Source organism: Lithobates pipiens, unplaced genomic scaffold, assembly GCF_037356315.1.
Source record: "Lithobates pipiens isolate NorthernLeopardFrog02 unplaced genomic scaffold, aLitPip1_a1.2 Scaffold_8, whole genome shotgun sequence".
NCBI classification, from domain to species: domain Eukaryota; kingdom Metazoa; phylum Chordata; class Amphibia; order Anura; family Ranidae; genus Lithobates; species Lithobates pipiens.
Genome location: NW_027507903.1, coordinates 31,668,974 through 31,693,941, shown reverse-complemented (window position 1 = coordinate 31,693,941; position 24,968 = coordinate 31,668,974).

Genomic DNA, 24,968 nt, shown 5'->3' with positions numbered 1-24,968 from the left:
TGTAGGTCAAAGTGGTTTGTAAGGGTTTACAACCACTTTAAGGTGCTGAGGTCATGTGGTTCTGGGTTCCGGGCCAGAAGTATGTTCTGACTCCAGGGTCCTGGTGGCCTGGGCTGCGGATCCATCTGTTTCCGAGAGGGCCATGCATGAGGTTGGCTGCTCGGTAAGAGCCTGGAAGATAAGCTGAAAGGACACCAAGTAAATCCGCATTCTTACGGTATCGCCGTACCGGCTGCAAGATACTGGTACTGTAAGAAAGTTCCTAATTTCATCCTTCAGTTACACCTACGTTTCTGTGCTCATTTGAAGTTCTGCAATCAAGTCTGTGGCAGAGACTTTGCCAAGCTTAACCACTTCAGCCCTGGACCATTTTGCTGGCTTTTGCGATTCGGCACTGCGTCGCTTTAACTGACAATTGCGCGGTCGTGCAACGTGGCTCCAAAACAAAATTGATGACCTTTTTTCCCACAAATAGAGCTTTCTTTTGGTGGTATTTGATCACGCCTGCTGTTTTTATTTTTTGCGCTATAAACAAAAATAGAGCGACAATTTTGAAAAAAAACACATTATTTTTTACTTTATGTTATAATAAATATCCCCCAAAAATATATAAAAAAAATTTTTTTTCCCTCAGTTTAGGCCAATACGTATTCTTCTACATATTTTTGGTAAAAAAAAAAAAAATCGCAATAATCGATTATTGATTGGTTTGTGCAAAAGTTATAGCGTTTACAAAATAGGGGATAGTTTTATGGCATTTTTATTAATATTTTTTTTTTACTAGTAATGGCGGAGATCAGCGATTTTTATTGTGACTGCGACATTATGGCGGACACATCGGACGTTTTTGACACATTTTTGGGACCATTGTCATTTATACAGCAATCACTGCTATACAAATGCAGTGATTCCTGTGTAAATGACACTGGCAGTGAAGGGGTTAACCAGTGGGTGGCAGTGTAGGGGTTAAGTGTTCCTAGGGGCGTGTTACTAACTGTTGGGGGCTGGGCTTTCTTTTAGTGAACACTGATCTCTGCTCCAATCACATGGAGCAGAGATCAGCGTCACTTGTTGCTAGGCAGAACTGGGAGATGCTGTTTACAACGGCATCTCCTAGTTCAGCCGCCCTGTGAGATGATCGCGAGCATGCCCGCGGCGATCAAGTCCACGGGACCCGCGACCGGACTTACGGGGGTCCCGATCGGCACACGAGTGCGCCACCGGCGGCGCGCTCGTGATGGCAAGGCGGCAAATTTAAAGGGACGTACAGGTACGCCCATTTGCCCTCCTGTGCCATTTTGCCGACGTAGATCAGCGTGCGCCGGTCAGGAAGTGGTTAAATCGCCTGTCGGCTGCAAAATCCACAAACAGGGATTTATCCGATAGTTGAAATATCCAGTTGCGAATGGCTATTCCCTGGATCATCTAGAGAGAGACATTTCAAGTGTCAGCAGTTCCAAGAGTACTTGAGCTTTACTACCCGTACCCTCTATTCCCAACTGAGAGACTGTGTTCTGTTCAACGTTTTATGCAAATAATAATAATTCCTAAAATGGATTCAAGTGTTGGTCTCTGCAGTTTATTGGGCCATCAACCTCGGGAACCCCTAGACAAGAACGAGGTGGAGAAGGTAAACAGCAAAATCAGGCGCTCCTTCGGTGGCTAGTTCTACACATGGTTCGCTTTTCTTTATACGTTGAGTTTGCCAGGAGTTAATACAATGTCTCTATCATCATTATTGCAGAATAGGAGAGACACTCTAGATGGCGATCCAAATACTGGGTTCTAATTTGCGATGTTTAATTTCAATGATATGTCGTGTTCATCTAGATTCAGCCATGTTGCATGAGCGTTTTGGCTGTCTGGGACTCTCCTCCTCATTGGCTGAGACAGCAGGGTGGTGCCATTGGCTCACCACTGCTGTCAATCAAAGTCAGTGGGCCAATGAGGAGAGAAAGGAGTAGGAGCCGAGCTGCAGCTCCATGTCTGAATGGACACAGGGAGCTGCAGCTGGGCCCAGGTGACCCCATAGCAAGCTGCTTTCTATGGGGGCACTCAACAGGAGGAAGGGGCCAGGAGCATAGAAGAGGGACCCGAGAAGAGGAGGATCCGTTCTGCTCCGTGCAAAACCACTGCACAGGGTAGGTAAGTATAACATGTTTGTTATTTTTAAATTAAAAAAAACAAGACTTTAATACAACTTTAAGCATAGGCATTTGCACAGGGTGTGCTGGATGTTCCTGGGCACACCCTAATCACCTTATACGGTGCAGATTACCCCTGCCTGAAACCAATCTCTGCCCTACTGACACCGTTCACTGCTCTACTTACACTGTCAACTGCCCTACTGACAAAGTCCACTGCACTACTGACACCATCCATTGTCCTACTGACATCCATCTCTGCCCTACTGACAGGTCCACTGCTCTACTAACTGACACCATCCACGTTTTAATACATTTTTTAATGTTTATCTACATATCTATGTATGCACAAAGCAAGGCCCATAAAGACATGGATGAGCGAGTTTGGGGTGGAGGAACTTGACTGGCCTGCACAGAGTCCTGACTTCAACCCAACAGAACCTCTTTGGGATGAATTAGAGTGGAGACTACGAGCCAGGCCTTCCCAACATCAGTGCCCCACCTAACAAATGCGCTTCTGGAAGAATGGTCAAACATTCCCATAGACACACTCTTAAACCTTGTGGGCAGCCTTCCCAGAAGAGTTGAAGCTGTTATAGCTAAAAAGGGTGGGCCAACTCAATATTGAACCCTACGGGCTAAAGACTGGAATGCCATTAAAATTTCTGTGTGTGTAAAGGCAGGCACCCCAATACTTTTAGTAATATAATGTACATAGATCAGACCAAAATGAGGGACAAATGTGGAGAAAGATGGGACAGAGGGAATTTTTTGGGACAGTTGGGAGTTATGCATTAGTTCCACTTTAAGAGATTTTTCACAGTATAGTGGTCCATAACCTTCTGTCCTTGGTAGGAAAGCCTAGGAAGCCCCTGATCACTCACTGTATTCACTCATGGTAAACATGGTAACATTTTCACAATTATCACCCTTTTTTTGTTTATAGCGCAAAAAAAAAAAAAAACACAGAGGTGATCAAGTAGCACCAAAAGAAGGCTCTATTTGTGGGAAAAAAAGGACATCAGTTTTGTTTGGGTATGCAGACCGGACCGTGGCTCCCCGGGTTACCGAGTACCAGAATCGCCAAGTGCATGGGCGTGCGCACAGGCTGGCTGTCTACAGTTGTCTAAGCTTAGTGTTTGTGACACTTTCTCTCACAGTGCCCAGAGCCAGCACAGTTCCTTCACCCGTACGGATGAGAGAAGAGAGAGTGCTCGATCTGCTCTCCCCCCCCCCAACCCTTTGTGTCTGCCCACCTACACTCCAATTCCCAGCATGCTGTGCCTCAGGAAAGGGATGTGTGGGTGGGAAAGTAGAAGCCCAGCAGCCAACATTGTGGATGAAAGGTGCCGATGCCTGAGCTTCCATCCCTGGATGAGTGAGCTCACCAGCCGCTCTGTGACTGAAGTCTTCCCTTCCTCCTTCTCTCTCCTATCTCTGAGCGAGTGAGTACACTAAGGTAAGGGGGACCCTGTGGACTCTGATGTAAGAGGGGCTTTGGGAACCTTGATTTAGGGGGCAATGCTTGGATCTCTGATGTGAGTGGGGGCCTAAATAAGAAGAAACCCAGAGTTCCCCTTTACACCAGAGTCCACAGCAAAAAATAATGCACTAAAATGTTAGGGTTTTACTTGAAGAAAAGATGGCAACCCTAGGCTAGACCCAAGGGTTGCCACCTCATCCCTTTAAAACTGAACATGTATTAATTGCACAGGTTCTGAGGCTGATTTAATGCAGGTAAAGCACTAAGTGAGTTTAACCACTTCAGCCCCAGACCATTTTGCTGGCCAAAGACCAGGCCACTTTTTGCGATTCGGCACTGCGTCACTTTAACTGGCAACCCTAGTGCCCCCACAGAAAGCTGTTTGCTGTGGGGGCACTTGGTAGGAGGGAGGAGCCAGCAGTGCTGAGGGGGGACACAAGAAGAGGAGGATCAGGGCTGCTCTGTGCAAATCTACTGCATAGATCAGGTAAGTATAACGTTTGTTATTTTTAAACAAAAAAACAAGACTTTATCACTTTAAACCCTGTGGGACTTTTCACACTACTGCTTTATGGGTGCGGTGCTTTTTTTAACCACTTGCTTACTGGGCACTTAAACCCCCCTCAGTCCCAGACCAATTTTCAGCTTTCAGCGCTGATGCACTTTGAATGACAATTACGCGGTCATACAACACTGTACCCGAATTAAATTTTTATCATTTTTTTCCCACAAATAGAGCTTTCTTTTGGTGGTATTTAGTTACAGCTCGGAGTTTTATTTTTTGCTAAACAAACAAAAAAAGATGCAAAAAAAAAAAATCATGTTTAATAGTTTGTTATAAAATTTTGCAAACAGGTCATTTTTCTCCTTCATTGAAGTGCGCTGATTAGGCGGCACTGATAGGCTGCACTGGTGGGCACTGATGGGCTGCATTGGTGGGCACTGATAGGCTGCATTGGTGGGCACTGATAGGCTGCCCTGGTGGGCACTGATAGGCATAGTTAAGGCGGCACTAATAGGCACAGATAAGGCGGCACCGATGGGCACAGATAAGGCGGCACTGATGGGCAAAGATGGGCACAGATAAGATGGCACGGATGGGTGGCACAGATGGGTGGCACGGATGGGTGGCACGGATGGGCACTGATAGGTACCACTGATAGATGGGACTGATGGGCACTGATAGGTGGAACTGATAGGTGGCTCTGATAGGTGGCACTGCTGGGCACTGATGGGCGGCACTGCTGGGCACTGGTAGATGACACTGATGGGCACGGATAAGTGGCACTGGGGTGCAGCACCTTTGAGGCAGATTGTGGGCACTGTGGGTGGCACTGCTGGGTGGCACTGTGGGTGGCACTGCTGGGTGGCACTGTGGGCACTGCTGGGTGGCACTGTGGGCACTGCTGGGTGGCACTATGGGCACCGCTGGGTGGCAAAGACATTTTATTATTGTGGCACTTGGAGGGGGCAGGTGGGCACTGGCAGGGGGCAGGTGGGCACAAGCAGGCCTGGCCGTGATCGGGACTGATGTCCCGTTCACGGCCGCCGGTGATCGGCTTTTTTTTTTCTCCTCGCGCTGTCAGCGCGAGGAGGAATAATAGCCGATTACCGGCTCCGTTATATCACATGATCAGCTGTCATTGGCTGACAGCTGATCACGTGATAAGGGGTCGGGATCGACCCCTTGCACGGATCGGTGATCAGGCGAGTCTCACGGACTCGCCGATCACAGAGCGCGCCGCGCGCGCCCCTCAGGGGGCGCGCAGGCCGCTCGTGCACGGGACGACGTCAATAGACGTAGTCCCGGCAAAGGAGATCCGCGCTGTAGCCGTCATTTGGCTATAGCGCGGATCTCAAGTGGTTAAAGTCCTGCATGCTGCATCTTTGGTGCTGTCTTGAAAACGATGCCAAAAACGCAGCTCCCCATTGAAATGAATGGAAATCAAGATAAAATCACTGTAAAACTGCAACGCATTTTTGCAATTTGGGTGCATTTTTGAGTCACATGTCCCTTTTTCACAGGTGCGGGCAACCCAGAAATGCACAGGAAATTATTTTGCTACAGAGCAGTGTGAAAGGGCCCTTAGTTTACCCTAATCAGCCCTAATTAACTCCTTGTTCCCCTTCTCCATGTAACTAACCATCAATTCCCTGATGAGTTTTTTGGTTTATTTCTATTATTATAACAATTCATATTTAACCCTTTCATGACTAAGCCTATTTCAGATTCTGGTGGTTACAAGTTAAAATCCGTATTTTTTGCTAGAAAATTACTTAGAACCCTCAAACATTATATATATATATATATATATATATATATATATATATATATATATATATATATATATATATATTTAGCAGAGAAACTAGAGAATAAAATGACGATTGTTGCAATATTTTATGTCACATGGTATTTGTGCAGCAGTGTTTTAAACACAACTTTTTGGGAAAAGGGACACTTTCATGAATAAAAAAAAAAACAGCATAGTTATCCCAATTTTTTGAATAATGTGAAAGATGATGTTACGCCAAGTAAATAGATACCAAATATGTCACGCTTTATAATCGTGGAATGGCGACAAACTATGGTACCTAAAAATCTACATAGGCAATGCTTTTTTTTTTTTTTTTTTTTTACGGTTACCAGGTTAGAGTTACAGAGGACGTCTAATGCTGGAATTATTGCTCTTGCTTTGACGATCGCGGCAATACCTCACATGTGTGATTTGAACACCATTTACATATGCGGGCAGGACTTCCATATGCTTTTTCTTTGCTGTGCGAGCTCACGGGGACAGGGGCGCTTTAAAAGAAAAAAAAAAGAAAATGTATTTATTTTTATAATATTAAATTGTGTTTAAAATAAATAAATAATTGATCACTTTTATTCCTGTCACAAGGAATGTAAACATCCCTTGTGACAGTAATAGGTGGCATGAGAGCTGTTATGCCGCGTACACGATCAGACTATCTGGCGGACTTAGGTGAATGAGCGGACCTGCCCACACATGACCGGATTTTTCTGGCACACACGGAGAAAAGTCAGTTCATTTTGAACGGGACTCCAGGTAGACGGGACTAGAGAAGGAAGTGAATGTCGCTGCCTCCATCGGCGAGATTGACACCTCGCTAGCCCCGTCACCTGGTATAGATTTAAAGGGGAAAACCTACGCTGAAAAAAACGGCGTGGGGGTCCCCCCAAAGTCCATAGCAGACCCTTATTCAAGCACGCAGCCCAGCCAGTCAGGAAAGGGGGTGGGGACGAGCGAGCGCCCCCCCCCTCCTGAGCCATGCTCTCAACATGGGCCGTTGGTTGTCGGGGTCAGCAGGCGGGGGGCTTATCAGAATCTGGGAGCCCCCTTTAATAAGGAGGTCCCCAGATACCAGCCCCCCCATCCTATGTGAATGTGCATGGGCTACATAGTACGCCTACCCATTCACCTGGTGAAAAAAAGTGTACAGAAAAAAAACACAACACAGTTTTTTTTTTTGAAAATTTATTTTTATTGAACAGTTTTTTAACACATACAGAACATACAAAAGGTCCCAGAAACCCCAGTCCTCCCCCCCCCACCCTTCCCACCCTCTCCCCCCTGTGCAGCCCTCCGATCAACTTCTGAGCTTAAGCCATGTTCACCAACAGTACCTCACATATAAAAAACATATCTTATACCGTTAACAACACAGTTTTTTTTTTAAACTACTTTATTAGACAGCTCCAGTGGTCTTCTCTTCTTCTGTCTTTGGGGGTCTTCTCGCCGTCTCCTCCGCTATCTTCTGCTCTTTTGCTAGCACCCCCCATGTTGAGGGCATGCAGCCCGGTATGGCTTGGGGGGGGGGGCGTCACTCGTCCCCACTGCCTTTCCTGACCAGCCGTGCTGCGTGCACGGATAAGGGTCTGCTATGGACTTTGGTAGGACCCCTACGCCGAAAAAGCTTTTTCGGCGTAGGGCTTCCCCTATCAATCCATACCAGGTGACAGGGCTAGCGAAGTGTCAATCTCACAGATGGAGGCGGCGGCATTCACTTCCTTTGCTAGTTCCGTCTACCTGGAGTCCCGTTCAAAGTGAACAGACTTTTCTCCGTGTGTGGGCAAGTCCGTTCATTTCAAAAGTCCGGCGGACTAGCACACAGACGGGCGGATAGTCCGGCGGACAATTTTGAGTCAAAACTTCTTTTTAAGTCCGCCAGACTTTTGGGAACAAAAAGTCCACCGGAGCCCACACACGGGCCGATTGTCCGGCGGACCAGAATTCAATCATGTATACGCGGCATAAGTGTTACCTAACTGCAGCAAAAAAAAATTAGGTCTTTTGCCTTGTCAGAGATAGTTATGATGTGTGGCAGAGCTCTGTAAATCTCAGCAATGCATAGACAGTAATGCCTCGTAAACACGATCGGATTCTCCGCCAACAAAACCGTGGACTTTTGTCCTAAGGGAGCTGGCCCAAATTTGTCTTACATACACACAGCCACACAATTGTTGGCCAAAAATTACGAACATAGTGACGTACTACGTGTTTTTCAGCTCTTTAGCACCACCCTTCTGCTAATTTTGTGTTAGTCAAAGTTTGGTGAGCGTTGATTCGTGCTTTTCTTTTCACGCTTTTCATTTCGTGCTTTTCAGTTTGTTTCTGAACGGCCGTTCGTCAACCAGCCATGTTGGGGAATCGGTGGAGATAACGTGTTATTTATTATTGGCCTTGGAGTTATTGCTTTGACATAATTTTTTTGGTTGAATAATGATTTGATTAGTTATATTTTCTATATTTTTGGATGCATAGAATGCACTTTTTGGTTAAGTTCTATTGGCAGATAACATATCTAATTGTATTTGTTTTCTTTTTTTAATGCACAATAAAAAAAATTGTGTAGAATAATACTTGGCTATGTGTTTTACTTCAAATGACAGTTTGGGAGTAGGCAGTTACATTTAAAAAAAGACAATGTAAAATTGACAAAGGGACACCAACATAGTTGTATCTTTGATCCTAAAAACTACGGGATCATGGTGTTGTTGTAACTTAACCAAATAAAAAATAAAAAAACAATAATATTATTCTTGATATCACTAGAAATAAGCCTTTGAAAATTAGTTTGCAATAACTCCATCAGTATCACCAGCAAAGCAGCTTCATTATTATCCTATTAAAGAAGAAGAGAATTGTGCGCTGCATTTTGACATTTCATAATTTGTCACGTCACAAATGTTAATTCTCCATTACAAACGCTAGTTTACAAGACCGACCGCTTCTGGCTCGTCCTTGCTTCCAAGCATGCGTGTTTGTACTTTGGACTTTTGTCCGATGGACTTGTGTACACACGCTTGGAAAATCCGACAACAGACAGTTGTCCGCGGAAAATTTTAAAACCTGCCATCCAACATTTGTCCACGAAAAACCCGACAACAATTTTCCGATGGAGCATACACGTGGTTGGATTTTTCGCCAACAGTCTGTCATCACACATTTCCCATCTGAAAGTCCGATCGTGTGTACGCGGCATTAGAGTAATTCAACAGAACTTATAGGGCTGTACCCTGGCCTTTAGCCCCTCCAGAAAAGCATGATGGCTGATTTTCCCATGAATAGATGAATGCCTGCTGTTGTGTGTTTTTAATTTACTAACATGGATTTCTTGCTGTTATGCAAGTTCACGTCAGCTGGTGAAGGAAACAGCCGACATCTGGAGGAAGATGATCCTTTGTACAGCTCCGTTCAGTGACAGATGAACCTGCAAAAAAGGAGAACTCTCATGATACAGTCATCGCCATTTACAAACTTGTTTTCAATACCCAACACAGACTTCTGCATAAGTTGAACAAAACAAGTTATAAACCATAAATTAATATCTTACTGGCATCATGTGAGTTTGAGTATAAATTTAAATATCCACCTGTTATTTAGTTTATCAAAAATGTGTTTGTATGTATAAACATAGAAAAAAAAATGTTGCCCTAGCTAGGAGATGTGAAATAAAAAAAGCAGCCCTAGCTGCAATACTTACCTCTTCTCCAAGACTGTCACTGTCAGTGATTCCTTCCCACCACTAGATGTCATCAGTTTTCAATGAAGTCTATGGGTTATTAAAACTGGAGAATGCTAAATCTGGTGCAGCTGTACATTGCAGCCAATCAGCTTCTAACTTCAGCTTGTTCAATTAAGCTTTGACAAATAAAACTGGAAGCTGATTGGTTTCTATGCAGAGCTATACCAGATTTTTCACTCTCCAGTTTTAGTAAATTAACAACCTAGGGAATCCTGTAAATGGAGCAAAGTAAATATTTGCCAGCACACCATGGATCGACACAAAGTAGCGTCCAAACGGATTATTTATTGCATGATCACAACACAAGGAGAGTGCAACATTTCAGAGTCACGCAGGATCCCTTAGTCAGGCATGTGAGATGGAAATATGAAGTATTTGCTGTAAATGGAGAGTGCAATCATTTCCACTCATCTGCATTATTGAGAACCGTCCAGGGCAAGAGAAAACGGGAAGAGGTAGAAGACCACGTGTTATATGACTGTCAGGTCCTGGGTCACCTGTTGGTGGCACTGTGCTTCCTAGAACGGAAAGTTGTAATTCCAGTGTCCACCAGGGGGTGTCTCCCAGCAGCCGGCAGTTTCTCTTAACCACTTCCCACCCGGCCAATGTATATATACGGCGGGTGGGAGCCGCCTGCTCCTGATAGGACGTTCAGGAACGTCATTCAGGAGCAGCGGGATCGCGCGCGCGCGCGCCCGCGCAGCGGCGCGATCCCGATGTGCTCGTGTCACCCGGACACGGCACATCTCAGATCGGCAGGAGGGCTCTGTGATTGGCCCTCCTGATCACATGACGGCCGTGTCCAATCACGGCCGTCATGTGATGTAAACAAACAGCCGGTTGCTAGGCAATCGGCTCTCCTCTCCTCACACGGAAGTCACCGCTGAGAAGAGGAGAGCAGAACGCTGCAGCCGGCTGATGATCAGTGAGTATGGGCTGCTTTTCACAGCTTTTTACTCACTGATCATCAGTGTAGTGTAAACACACAACACACCACACAGTGAAAACACAGTCCCCACATATGTCCCCAAAACACACATGTCCCCAAAACATACATGTCCCCAAATAATAAAAACACATGTCCCTAATAATAAAAACATGTCCCCCACATATGTCCCACTAAAATCACATGTCCCAATGATTATCTGCACACATATGTACGTGATCACCTGCACACATATGTACATGATCATTTGCGTACATATGTCCGTGATCACACAAACCAATTATTATACACTTAACGGAATTTTTTTTACCAAAAACATGTAGCAGAATACATTTTGGCTTAAATTTATGACAAAATTTGATTTTATTGGATTTCTTTTCAAATAGAAAAAAGAAAATATTGTTTTTTTCCCAAATTTCCGCTTTTTTTGCGCTTATATCGCAAAAAAAAAAAAACGAAGTCGTGAATAAATAACACCAAAATAAAGCTCTATTTGTGCGAACAAAATGATAACAATTTCATTTGGGTACAGTGTAGCATGACCGCGCAATTGTCACTGAAAGCGCTAGAGCGCTGAAAGCTGAAAATTGGGCTGGGAAGGAAGGGGGTGAAAGTGCCCTGTATTGAAGTGGTTAATTAGTCTCCACCTGATGCTGGTTGTTGGGAGGGTATTTGGTTTGTCCTCTGCTAATACATTTCTTGATCGTAGTCTTGGTTCCCCCCCTTTCTTGCATCTCTGGTATTCTCTGTGACCTGTGCTCCTCATCTTGTATAAATAGTATTATAGTTAGGTGGTAAGGTATTTTGTCATTTGGTTAATTGTTTATTTATATAGTTATGTTAGCGGTTTGCTGGTGTTTGGATTTTTTTGTTTGTTTTATTATTCATAAATTCACTTTTATATGCATACACATGTGTGTGTATATATAGTTAGTAAGGTTGAATAAAGACACCAGTCCATCCTGAGTGTCTACAATTGCCCCTATCCCTGTACATTGCACACTTACATTGGTCCCTACCCTTGAGGAGCCCACAATCCAAGGTCCTCATTCATATACTAGGACCAATTTTGGACAGAAGCCAATTAACCTACCTGCATGTCTTTGGAGTGTGGGAGGAAACCCACGCAGGCACAGGGAGAACATGCAAACTCCAGGCAGGTAGTGTCCTGGTTAGGATTTGAGCCAGCGACCCTTTTTACTGCTAGGCGAGAGTGCTACCCACTACACCACTGTGCTATATATATATAGTTTGGTCTCAGTTTCCTAAGTGTAGCCACGCAGATCTGACCATCTCTGCTGCTGACTCCTGACAGTGACCTTCTTTAACCACTTCAGCCCCGGAAGATTTTACCCCCTTTCTGGCCAGAGCACTTTTTTGCAATTTGGCACTGCGCCGTTTTAACTGACAATTGAGCGGAATTGCACCCAAACAAAATTTATGTCCCTTTTTCCCCACAAATAGAGCTTTCTTTTGGTGGTATTTGATCACCTCTGCGGTTTTTATTTTTTGCATTATAAAAAAAAAAGTGTGACAATTTTGAAAAAAAAACTCAATATTTTTTACTTTTTGCTATAATAAATATCCCCCAAAAATATATAAAAAAACTATTTTTGGGGGGATATTTATTATAGCAAAAAGTAAAAGATATTGCGTTTTTTTTCAAAATTGTCGCTCTTTTCTTGTTTAGGCCAATATGTATTCTTCTACATATTTTTGGTAGAAAAAAAAAAGGGCAAAAGTTCTAGCATCTACAAAATAGGGGATAGCTTAATGGCATTTTTATTATTATTGTTATTTTTTTTTACTAGTAATAGTGGTGATCTGTGATTTTTATCGGGACTGCAACATTACGGCGGACACATCTGACAATTTTGACACATTTTGGGACTATTGGCATTAATACAGCGATCAGTGTTATACAAATGCGTTGATTACTGTAAAAATGTCACTGGCAGGGAAGGGGTTTACACTAGGGCGCGATCAAGGGGTTAATTGTGTTCCCTAGTGTGTGTTTTAACTGAACCGGGGAGGGGACTGTGTAGGGGAGATGACAGATCACTGTTCATACTTTGTATGAACAGACGATCTGTCTCTTCTCCCCTCAGAGAACCGGAAACTGTGTGTTTACACACACAGATCCCGATTCTCCGTGTGTCAGCAGCAGTCGTGGAAGCACGGTGGTGGTTATGACCGCCGGGCACTCGCATTGGCTCCGGGGGCGTGCAGCAGGCACCTGCCCGTAGTCGGCAAGTGGTTAAGACACATGGAAAAAGTAAGTATAAAAAAAAAAGCATAAACTACGCTCTGGGGGCCTGTGTATATTAGGGGGTGGCGACTGGGAGGTAGGAAGGGAGGCTGGAATTGGCCTTTAAAAAGGGTCAGCTGACTGACTGCAGTGGTTTTGCAGTTGGAACTAAATCAGTCATCTGAGGTTCTCACTCCCAAAAGGTGAGGGGCTCCAGGACATGTGTCAGATAGAGAAAACTATTATTTTCTTATGGCTGATTAAGTCCTGGTTTGGGTCCTGAAGTTTGGAGACTTCGTAGAGACTCAGGAGAGATGAAATCTCCAACTCTAATGCCCCGTACACACGATACGAAAATCGTACGGAAAATACCGCTTTCGATGCGATCGTACGATAATCGGATCGTTAGTACAGAGCTTTCGAGAGCCGATTCGAACAGTACATCCGATATTATTCTATCGGACGTGCACGGAAATTTTTTTCGTACGATGCTAGATCGTACGATTTTCGTGTAATCAGTACAGCTATCGTTCGAAAATGCAATACAAATGCATTACAACACATGACATCACGTACGAATTTTTTTTATGTCGTGCGGGAATTTTCGTGACTTTAGTAAACTCATCAGATTCGATCTGAGATTAGCATGCAATAAAAAACGGACGTTCATTCGTTCGATAATCTCATCGTGTGTATGGGGCATTAGTCTATGTTTTGTATGCAACCTGCTCCCACTGATGATGCAGCTGTGCACAATCCCTTTTAGTTTGAGGAACTGCGTCCCAGGACTCCACCCAGAGCAGCGGCAATGCAAGATCAAGTCAGAAGGTTGTATTTTGAGGAATGCTAAAAAAAAAAAAAAAACATGCATGGGAAACGCACATGTTTTTAGAAACTTTCTTTTAATAAAAGTGGGCAAGGAAAGCCCAAAAAAGAAGAATTGGCAAGCGTCTGATTCTTTGGAAGCTCTACCTTGAGTTAATCTTCCCACACTATGCAGATTTTAAAGCTGGCCACACATGTTTCTCATTATAAAATCTTTTGTAAAATACAAAATCAGTTCAAAATAAATACATATGTAGGTAGACCATAGTTCTACACCAGCGCTCCCAACTGTCCCTGATTTCGAGGGACTGTCCCCGATTTGGAGCAATGTCCCTCTGTCCATGAGTCCTCCTTATTTGTCCCTCATTTTGGTCTGATCTATATAGTTGTATATAAAATGCACTTTTTAGCTTTCAAAAAGTGTTTCCCAGTGCTAAACCTTTCATCCAAATTCTAAATTGCTGCATTTGTAAATTTCAAAAACCAGTGTAGCGCTGACATCCTTGCATATTGATGTGATAATGCATGCTTTAATGTAAGGTATATGGACATTACTGTGGTTTCATACCAGAGCCATCTAGTGACCAAATATGGGTAATGCACCCATTTATTAGTACCTCAGAACAATCTAAAGACTTGTACAGGAAGTGGCTTTGTTTGGATTCTGGAGGTTGACTTTGTCACCCAGGAGTCCGTGTGACTTACTCATGAACACTCTCTTACCCAGTGCATGCTGGGTAGGGAATTAAAGGTACCCGAGCGGCCATTTTAGGTCTCTTGGGACCCCGCTGCCTGCCTGTGCAGATCTGTGGAGAGGTTTCCCGAGAGACAGTGGCTGATAGCCATCACAGAGAGCCAGCCTGTTTGTTTTTGTGAAGGGATCTGACGGAGCCTGAAAGACGGTAGCCAGAATGAGAAGGTCCAAAGACACTCAGTGGAGAATAGGAGAACCGGATTGATTCAGCAGAGTGATACAGAGCATCTGGCCCTGCTGACAGAAAGGCAAGCTACAGTCACCGGACCAAAGTGATCACGCGGAACCCTGATCCAATTGGTGAGCGGGTTGCGGCCCACCATTTGTTAACTTTGCCCGCAGTTAGACTCACAAACAGGCCTCTCTGGAACCTGTAGTCCCACAGAGGTGTAGCAGAGCAACTGACACTGAGCAGGCTTGAGGCCTATCTACTTTGGTGCCTCAGCATTTGTAAACAAGTTACTGGAGTTACACCAGGAGCATTTCAGCTTAATCCTCCATGAACTTTGGATTACAAATACAAAGGAGTGACTTTAGCTAGCGAAGAAAAGAAGACCCCGGATTAAAGTACTTTAAGTGAGTCCTCACGTATAGCCTTTAAAGCAGGGGGAGCTCCCAGGTTTATATAAATACATACATATTTTATATTGTGTTATATTGACATATATTGTGCTGTCGTCCTATGTTGGGATGACAGCGCAATTACTGTAACCACCTGTTTAAATATTTTATAGTAAACAATATTTCTGGTTAAGTATCACAGTTGTGTGGCGTATTGTTTCTTCCTCACTAGGTGGAGCCAGTGGATCCTGAGGGTATATACAGGTACTTTACATTGCTTTATATTGTACTGTATTACATTGCACCACAGCCTACATACTTTTGCTAATAGTTGTCCCTCGTTCCCATCTCAAAAGGTTACTGACATATAATCACAAATCACACAGTTGTTGGTAAATCTCAAGAAGATTGAAAAGAAACTGTACAATCGAGCTAAAATGTGTATGGTCATCTTAACCTCTTCAAGAACTTTCTTACATGTTGGTTGGAAGATATTCTATTTTTAGTGCCATTCAGCCTAACCTTAGAGAGGAACTGCAGTCTGCTCACATAATTTGCAATAAAAACATCTTTGCCATTGTGAAGCTTCCTTCCAACCACTTTGCATATTATTTTATATATCCTGTGATTCTGTACTTGCCAAATATGCTACAGAAATCTCCCTCCATTGAGTCTGGCTGAAACCATTTTAACTGTGGGCAGCTGAAGCTGCTGCCTGTTCACTTCCTGGATTTACACAGACACAGAGGCACACCCCCAGCTCTGAAGCCCTGCAGCTCTCAATGGCCCTCTTATGACTCACCCCCCCCCCTCTCTTTCTGGCAAACTCTCAGGTGAGTTAGAGAGAGCTGTGCATAATATCATAAGACTAGGCCTTTTACCAGACAAGATACAGAAAGTGGGCTGTATAAGGCATTTACTGGCTGAAAAAAAAATGTTTTACTATTGAAAGTTAAAACAACAAGAGTTTTAATAGATGGAAAGATGAAAAAATGACTGAAGATCCGCTTTAGTAGATGGTGTTTAGTGTAGTCATTTTGTAACATGTATGGGCTTGTGTCAAAGTTAATGGGGTCCTGAGTGTTGAATCTGTCTGTACAGCATGGGATTTAGGGGAGAGAGGCACTATGTGTAGCTCTACCCCCATAGGAGTCGCTTGAAGCAGGGGTCCATTGTTGTTTGCCTTGACCTATTCAAGAACCTCAGCTCCTCTGACACACTGGGTTGAGTGTATGGACATGCAATGACACAGAAGCTCACTAGAAATAGCACTTGGCAATCAATAACACTTTGTCAAAGGACCAGGCATTAAAGTGAGGCCCAAAAAGAAAAAATTAAAAGCCAGCAGCTACACATAATGAAACGTATACATAAAAAGAGAACAGCTGTCATGGGACTTTAAATGAGGCATAATACATACAGTATGTATATATATATATATATATATACACACACGCATATATATATTGTATATAAATAATACCTCTATTATAGTTAGACATAGAACACTGTATAAGTCTTTTATAAAAACGAGGCACGTAAATACCGATTTAGAGCGATTTTTAGGCCGGTCACGTGACTCGTGGCCGCTGTACAGCTCCGATACAGGCCTTCTGCAGGAGGGACCGAGATATCCCTCTGATGTCATCTGGGGAGGTCATATGGATGCTCAGCCCCTCCAGTAGTAGCCCTGGAAATCGTCTGAGGGTCATGTGACCAGCCTGAAGAATGTGCTAAATCTGCATTTACTAGTTTTTATAAAAGACATGTACAGTGTGCTATGCCTAACTATAATAGAGGGGCTGGCAGTGACCATACATACAATTTTATTTGTACTAATAGCGGCGATGATGGGGGGGGGCAGAGATGGAACACAGAGCTGACAGGCAGGGAGGAGGGGGAGAGAGGAGAGCTGAGAGCAGGGCTGTGGATGATTGAGGGACTTATGACCACGGTGGTCAGGGCTCAGCGCCCCTGAATTTTCATGGTCAGCGCAGAGAGGGGGATACATGAAGTGGCAGAATCAGGCAAGTTTTTTTTTTTTACAGTTTAGAGGGGGCGGATTACACAGCACAAGCACTGTGCTGTTTAATCTGCTTTAAAGGGGTTGTAAACCCCTTTAAAACCCCTCATTCCTACTAGGGAATGAGCACACCAGCTCCAGCTGGTGTCTTGTGTCCTGAATGGATAGGTTGATAGCAGTGCAGCCATTGACTCCCGCTGCTGTCAAACAAATCAAATGACACAGGAGCCGAGCCCTGCTGTCTATGTTAATAGACGCAGTAGCAGGTGCCCCGAGGGAGCGCTTCTCTGATGGGGCACACGAGAAGAGGAGGAGCCAGGAGCGCCGCTGAGGCACCCCAGAAGTGGAGGATCAGGGCCACTCTGTGCAAAACCAACTGCAGAGAGGAGGTAAGTATAACATATTTATTTTGTTTTGGGTTAACAAACACTTTAAACTACCAAATGCAAGACTATACTTAAGTGCATTAATGGCGCTTAACCTAGGTCTAGACTGACTGGTACACACTCTCCATGGGAAAATATCAGTAATGGAAAGAGAAAGGAGGGTGAGTCAACAGGAAGGGCAGTCATTTAAGTGGTTCTTCTGCCAGCTATCATTGGGGCCCTTTAGGAAGCGTTGGTGCAATTGTTGGCAGTCCCAATTAATCAGCATGCAGTGCAAGATGGTAAAGATGCAACAAATAAGGCACAGAAGCAATATCCAAAAGTAAGGGGGGGGGGAATATAAGTATAGGTAATGTCCATATTCCAAGGGCGCACATTCCTGAAAATAGGCTCAGTAGTAGTGGGTTGTGCAGCAACTACCAGCTCGAAACTGGAATCATCGCAGATAAACGTATATATTCGCCACATCGTGGATCGTGAAATGTCGCCCAAAGCTTTTATTTCAGAAATGCAATGTCATCTTTCTGCAATAAAAACTTTGAACAACATTTAACGATCCATGGCGTGGAAACCATTATGCTTATGGTGTGGTATGATCCTGTGGTGTGGAAACCAGTATGCCTAATATCCTGCCTCAAATAACTCAGGCCCGGTTAACATTGTATACAAAGGATGATGAGTTATCTTACTAGTCCTTGCGATTCACCTGGATGATTGCAGTAAAAATGGGGCATCTCACTATATCTTTTTCTCTCTGGGGTGCATCTGAAGATTTGCTGTGGGCGACTCCCATCCCTCTGTTGCAATACCACAGCTCGATCACAATAGTCTGTATTGTGCAACAAGGGTGTCTCTCTACTTGGCCTCCAAATCCCTCCCGGCCTGACAGCCACTCTCCCTGGCTACAGATGTGTACTCCCCTGGCCCCAAGAGAGCACAGTTTTGCTGGGTAGATCAGTAAAAACTGTCTCACACCTACCCCTGCTCCTCAGTGCCCTTGGGAACTGTATTTTAAAGTGTTCACCAGCCCCACTGCATGGCTACTCTCATGAACTACAACTACCATGATTCACCACTCTCTGCATAGAAGTCTATGGATTGGGATAGCTTTGCTCTCCCCCTGCTAGTGCAGATCTCCCTGGTGGTACAGATACTGGGTTGTGAGCTGTGTATTTTGGGGTGCAGATCTCCAAATCCCCGGTGGTACCGATACAGTACTGGGGAGTGAGCAGTGTATGCTGAAGTCCAGATATCCCTGGTGGCATTGATACTGGGGAGTGTGTTGAGATCATCAGGATCTCATATGCATAGTTGCCAACATTGTAAAAAAAAATCTGGGACAACTGTTGGCTGTAGGCGGAGTTGTATTATAATTAGGGGGTGGGGAATGCGGTTATAGGCGTGGCATAGGGAAAGGTGAAAATGCAGCGTGCGCAGTGTGCCGCGGTGAAGTATGGGCATGGTTTACGTAAAATAGTGGGCGTGGCTTAAATGGGCGTGGCTCAATGGGGTGTGGTTAGAGTCTGAAATGAATGCCGGATGGAGAGGGAAAGGGGGGGGGGTGGAGGGACAGCAGCCCAAGATGCTACACCACAATAGCAATATGTGTTTTCCAGTTTGACAATCAGCAGATAAAGATACTCTAAATACCTGGTGTTAGTGCTTCAATCATCCCGGGGCCATGATTGTTATGGTGTCAGGATGATTGAAGCGCATTATTTCTATTATTACATTGTAATATGAAATGAAATCATTCAACTCACCATAATGCAGAATCAGTGGGAGCCATGAGCGTTTCACTAGCCGCGTTGCCTCCCACCAGATGCCATCAGGTGCCCCATCAGAGCAGCCTTCCTCACATCTGTGTCTCCATCAGCAGAGCCCCTCCTTACATCTGGTGTCCCCATCAGTCCTCCTTAGATCTGGTGTCCCCATCAGTCCTTCTTACATCTGGTGTCCCCATCAGTCCTCCTTACATCTGGTGTCCCCATCAGTCCTCCTAACATCTGGTGTCCCCATCAGTCCTCCTTACATCTGGTGTCCCCATCAGTCCTCCTTACATCTGGTGTCCCCATCAGTCCTCCTTACATCTGGTGTCCCCATCAGTCCTCCGTACATCTGGTGTCCCCATCAGTCCTCCGTACATCTAGTACCCCCTGACATCCAGACTGGCCCCCCTCTGACATCCAGACTGGCCCCCCCTCTGACATCCAGACTGCCCCCCGACATCCAGACTGCCCCCTCTGACATCTAGACTGCCCCCTTTGACATCCAGACTGGCCCTCCACATCTAGACTGCCCCCGACATCCAGACTGCCCCCCCTGACATCCAGACTGGCCCCTGACATCTAGACTGCCCCCTCTGACATCCAGACTGGCCCCCCGACATTCAGACTGCCCCCTCTGACATCGACTGCCCCCTCTGACATCTAGACTACCCCCAGACATCTAGACTGCTCCCCGACATCCAGACTGCCCCCTTTGACATCCAGACTGCCCCCTTTGACATCCAGACTGGCTCCCCGACATCTAGACTGCCCTCAACATCCAGACTGGCCCCCCGACATCCAGACTGGCCCGACATCTAGACTGCCCCCTCTGACATCTAGACTGCCCCCTCTGACATCCAGACTGCCCCCTCTGACATCCAGACTGGCCCCCGACATCTAGACTGCCCCGCAACATCCAGACTGGCCCCTGACATCCAGACTGCCCCCTTTGACATCCAGACTGCCCCCTTTGACATCCAGACTGCCCCCTCTGACATCCAGACTGGCCCCCGACATCCAGACTGCCCCGACATCCAGACTGGCCCCCTTGCATCCAGACGTCGCTGCGCGGAAAGAGATTGAGCTGCGGCGTCGCCCACCTTCCTCCCCTTTCCATTATAGTTCACAGACACTGGCAGCGGGGCGGGGTTGGGTGGCACTGCAGCATCTCTATTGTTGCCATCCACCATACCTTCTGGTCTTCTTTAAAATGGTGGCCGGCAGAGACATGGCCCCCTAGCGGCCGGTGGCGAAGACCGCGAATAACTGAATTTCCCGGGAAACAATTAAATCGGGAAAAGGGTCCTAATCCCGGGAATGTCCCGTGAAATTCCGGACAGTTGGCAACTATGCATATGTAACCTGGATACCAGGGAGTGTGCTGGAAAGCAGATCTTACTGGTCTATCCTTCTGTACTTCACTTCCTGTGTGTGCAGGAAATACGTGGCTTCTGGAAATGTACTAAATAGTATGGATAGATGCACTTTACTGGAGGCAATCAAATCTGTGTAAGAAAAATAATGGTCATATTGAAACACTAATTTTACTCACTTTTTATAAGAGAAGAAAAAGTCACAGCCCTGATTTTCTTCTGCCAGAGGATACATCTGCTGAATCATGCTGGCTGTTGTTTCCGTATTCTTTTACAAAAAACACTGGAGCTGCTTTTAAAGTAATCTTTTCCATTCAACAATAGTAATATTTTATAGACTCAGGATGGGCTTTGCATAAGCATACCACTGCATCTGTTGCTTCTTCAAACAAGCTCTGTCCTGATATTCTAGTGCTGCATTTGTCTGTGAAGGTCCTCATTCATCTAGGCCACTGGTCTACAAACTGCAGCCCAAGGATCGCATGCAGGGATTCGCTTGCCTTTATCCGGGCCTTGGGACACTATTCCATCTGCTGACAACAATTCCTATCACTGACGCCAACAATGAGGCAGTATTCCTCCCACTGAAACCAATGATGGAGCACTATTCCATCCACTGACACCAACAGTGGGGCATATTCCTCTCACTGGAATCAAAAATAAATCACTAATCCTTCCACTGACACCAACAATGTTGTTATTCCCATTGATGCCAAGGATGGGGCCAAATTTCCTCCCACTGAAACCAACTTGGGGCACTATTCCTTCCATTGATACCAACAATGGGGCTCTATTCTTCCCACTGACACCATTGAAAGGGCACTATCCTTTCCCACTGACATCAACCATGGAGCATTAATGCTTCCATTGATACAAACGAATGGGCACTCTTCCTCCCACTGACAACAACAATGGGGCACAATTCCTCCCATTGACACCAACGATGGGGCACTGTTTACTCCAAATGGCGCCACAATATTTTCTACTTCCGCTGGCTCTAACCCGGCCCACCTAAAGTTTATAGGACAGTAAAATGGCCCTTTGTTTTGAAAGTTTGGAGATCCCTAATCTAGCCCATAGTACAGCTAGTAGCAGTTAGTCACATTCAACTGGTCTTTGTTGGTGGCCAAGCTGACGAGAGGGCTAGCTTTGTGGCTCTGGTTCAAGCACCCTTGAATGTGGTGATAGAGGTACAAAGCTCAAAATAGCATGGGTAGCTGAGTAGCAGGCGAGATCCCTCAGGAAAGGATCATGGTTGGCAGACTGCATGGTGGCACCCAAGTGAAGAACCTTGGGAACAAGCTATGAAGAAATGAACAGGAGTACACTCAGAAGTAGATGCAGGTAATTGCCAGGGTCAGAAACGTGGTCAAAGTAAGCTAAGGTTAAGCAGGAGGAAGTGTAGTTAAGTAGTAGGCTAAGGTCAGTACCAGGGAAGCAGGCAGAGCGTAGTCAAAGGCAAACCGAGGTTGGGTTTCACAGAAGGTCAGGAGCTAGGCAGGTCAGCAACAGAAGATCAGTCAAAAGGAATACAGCAGTACAGGTAATGTGGAAGCTGAAGAAAATATGGCAACTAACTCACATCAGAGGCTCCTTTAAATAGGCAGCTTAGCCACACACATGGAGGTTTACACCCGTGTGTGCTGGTGCACACAAATGGGCCTATGTGTAAGTGCATGCCAGTTACTGGCCAGAGCTCATCTGTGATCATTAGTTGCACAAGTATGAGCATTAGTTTCCTGAAACAATGTGATGTTGAAGATGTTTTGCATATTATCTAAGCCATTTTACTAAGTTCTAATGAGTGTAAGGAACATACCCGAGCATTTACAGTGCCTTGCGAAAGTATTCGGCCCCCTTGAACTTTTCAACCTTTTGCCACATTTCAGGCTTCAAACATAAAGATATAAAATTTTTATTTTTTGTGAAGAATCACCAACAAGTGGGACACAATTGTGAAGTGGAACGAAATCTATTGGATTTTTGAAACTTTTTTAACTAATAAAAAAAATGAAAAGTGGGGCGTGCAAAATTATTCGGCCCCCTTGCGTTAATACTTTGTAGAGCCACCTTTTGCTGCGATTACAGCTGCAAGTCGCTTGGGGTATGTCTCTATCAGTTTTGCACATCGAGAGACTGAAATTCTTGCCCATTCTTCCTTGCAAAACAGCTCGAGCTCAGTGAGGTTGGATGGAGAGCGTTTGCGAACAGCAGTTTTCAGCTCTTTCCACAGATTCTCGATTGGATTCAGGTCTGGACTTTGACTTGGCCATTCTAACACCTGGATACGTTTATTTGTGAACCATTCCTTTGTAGATTTTGCTGTATGTTTGGGATCATTGTCTTGTTGGAAGATAAATCTCCGTCCCAGTTTCAGGTCTTTTGCAGACTCCAACAGGTTTTCATCCAGAATGGTCCTGTATTTGGCTGCATCCATCTTCCCCTCAATTTTAACCATCTTCCCTGTCGCTGCTGAAGAAAAGCAGGCCCAAACCATGATGCTGCCACCACCATGTTTGACAGTGGGGATGGTGTGTTGAGGGTGATGAGCTGTGTTGCTTTTACGCCAAACATATCATTTTGCATTGTGGGCAAAAAGTTTGATTTTGGTTTCATCTGACCAGAGCACCTTCTTCCACATGTTTGGTGTGTCTCCCAGGTGGCTTGTGGCAAACTTTAGACGAGACTTTTTATGGATATCTTTGAGAAATGGCTTTCTTCTTGCCACTCTTCCATAAAGGCCAGATTTGTGCAGTGTACGACTGATTGTTGTCCTATGGACAGACTCTCCCACCTCAGCTGTAGTTCTCTGCAGTTCATCCAGAGTGATCATGGGCCTCTTGGCTGCATCTCTGATCAGTCTTCTCCTTGTCTGAGCTGAAAGTTTAGAGGGACAGCCAGGTCATGGTAGATTTGCAGTGGCCTGATACTCCTTCTATTTCAAAATGATAGCTTGCACAGTGCTCCTTGGGATGTTTAAAGCTTGGGAAATCTTTTTGTATCCAAATCCAGCTTTAAACTTCTCCACAACAGTATTACGGACCTGCCTGGTGTGTTCCTTGGTCTTCATGATGCTCTCTGCGCTTTCAACAGAACCCTGAGACTATCACAGAGCAGGTGCATTTATACAGAGACTTGATTACACACAGGTGGATTCTATTTATCACCATTAGTCTTTTAGGACAACATTGGATCATTCAGAGATCCTCGCTGAACTTCTGGAGTGAGTTTGCTGCACTGAAAGTAAAGGGGCTGAATAATTTTGCACGCACCACTTTTCAGTTTTTTATTTGCTAAAAAAGTTTAAAATATCCAATAGATTTCGTTCCACTTCACAATTGTGTCCCACTTGTTGGTGATTCTTCACAAAAAATTAAAATTTTATATCTTTATGTTTGAAGCCTGAAATGTGGCAAAAGGTTGAAAAGTTGAAGGGGGCCCAATACTTTCGCAAGGCACTGTATATCCACATAGGTAGCACAGTCACGGTGAAGTGTGTGAAGGCTGATGTTGATTGTCCAATAACAGGATGGAAGGTGTGAAAGTTGCGTAGCAGCCTTGTTCTATTTAAACAATCCCATACCACATATTGGTAATTAGGGGTGCAACAGATCATCACCGATCCGTGATCCGAACGGGTTACCCCGCTCGGATCGGCACACGCCACGATCCACGGAGCGCTCCACGGTCTTGACCTTAGGAAAAAACGCGGCCTCGGCCTAGCTCCAAAGTGGCGGCCATCTTTCTACACCCAGGCCATTTACAATGTGATCGATCCGTCAAATGATGGAGCGATCACTTGTAAACAAACCAGCGTCATGACGCCGGTTCCTCTCTCCCCTCTCTGTACTGATCTGTACAGTGGAGGGAAGAGATCAGATGGAGGCAGCGCTGTGGGATGGATCTGTAGTGTCCACAGCGCTGCTCTGTGACAGCCATCCCTCCATACCCAGCCAATACTCTGCAATACCCTGCCAATACTCTGCAATAATGGGCACTGATCGGTTACACTGATAGGCAGAACTGCTAGGTGGCACTGATTGGCACCACTGGTGGGCATTGATAGGTGGCACTCATGGGCATTGATAGGTGGCACTGGTGGGCACTGTCATGTGGCAATGGCAGGTGGCATTGGCAGGGGGTACTAGTGTGCACAAATGAGGCATAATTGCCTCTTCCCAATACTTTTGGTAATATAGTATGTGTGTATGTGTGTATATATATATATATATATATATATATATATATATATATATAAGAAAGAAAGGGGGTAAAATCTTCTGGGGCTGAAGTGGTTAAAGAAGGTCACTGTCAGCGAAAGGGTGAAAGCACCTCCGCAAGGTAATCTTGAAACCTGTTGGGGGTGACTGAGATTGGGAACCCCTGGTTTAGAGGAACAAAATAT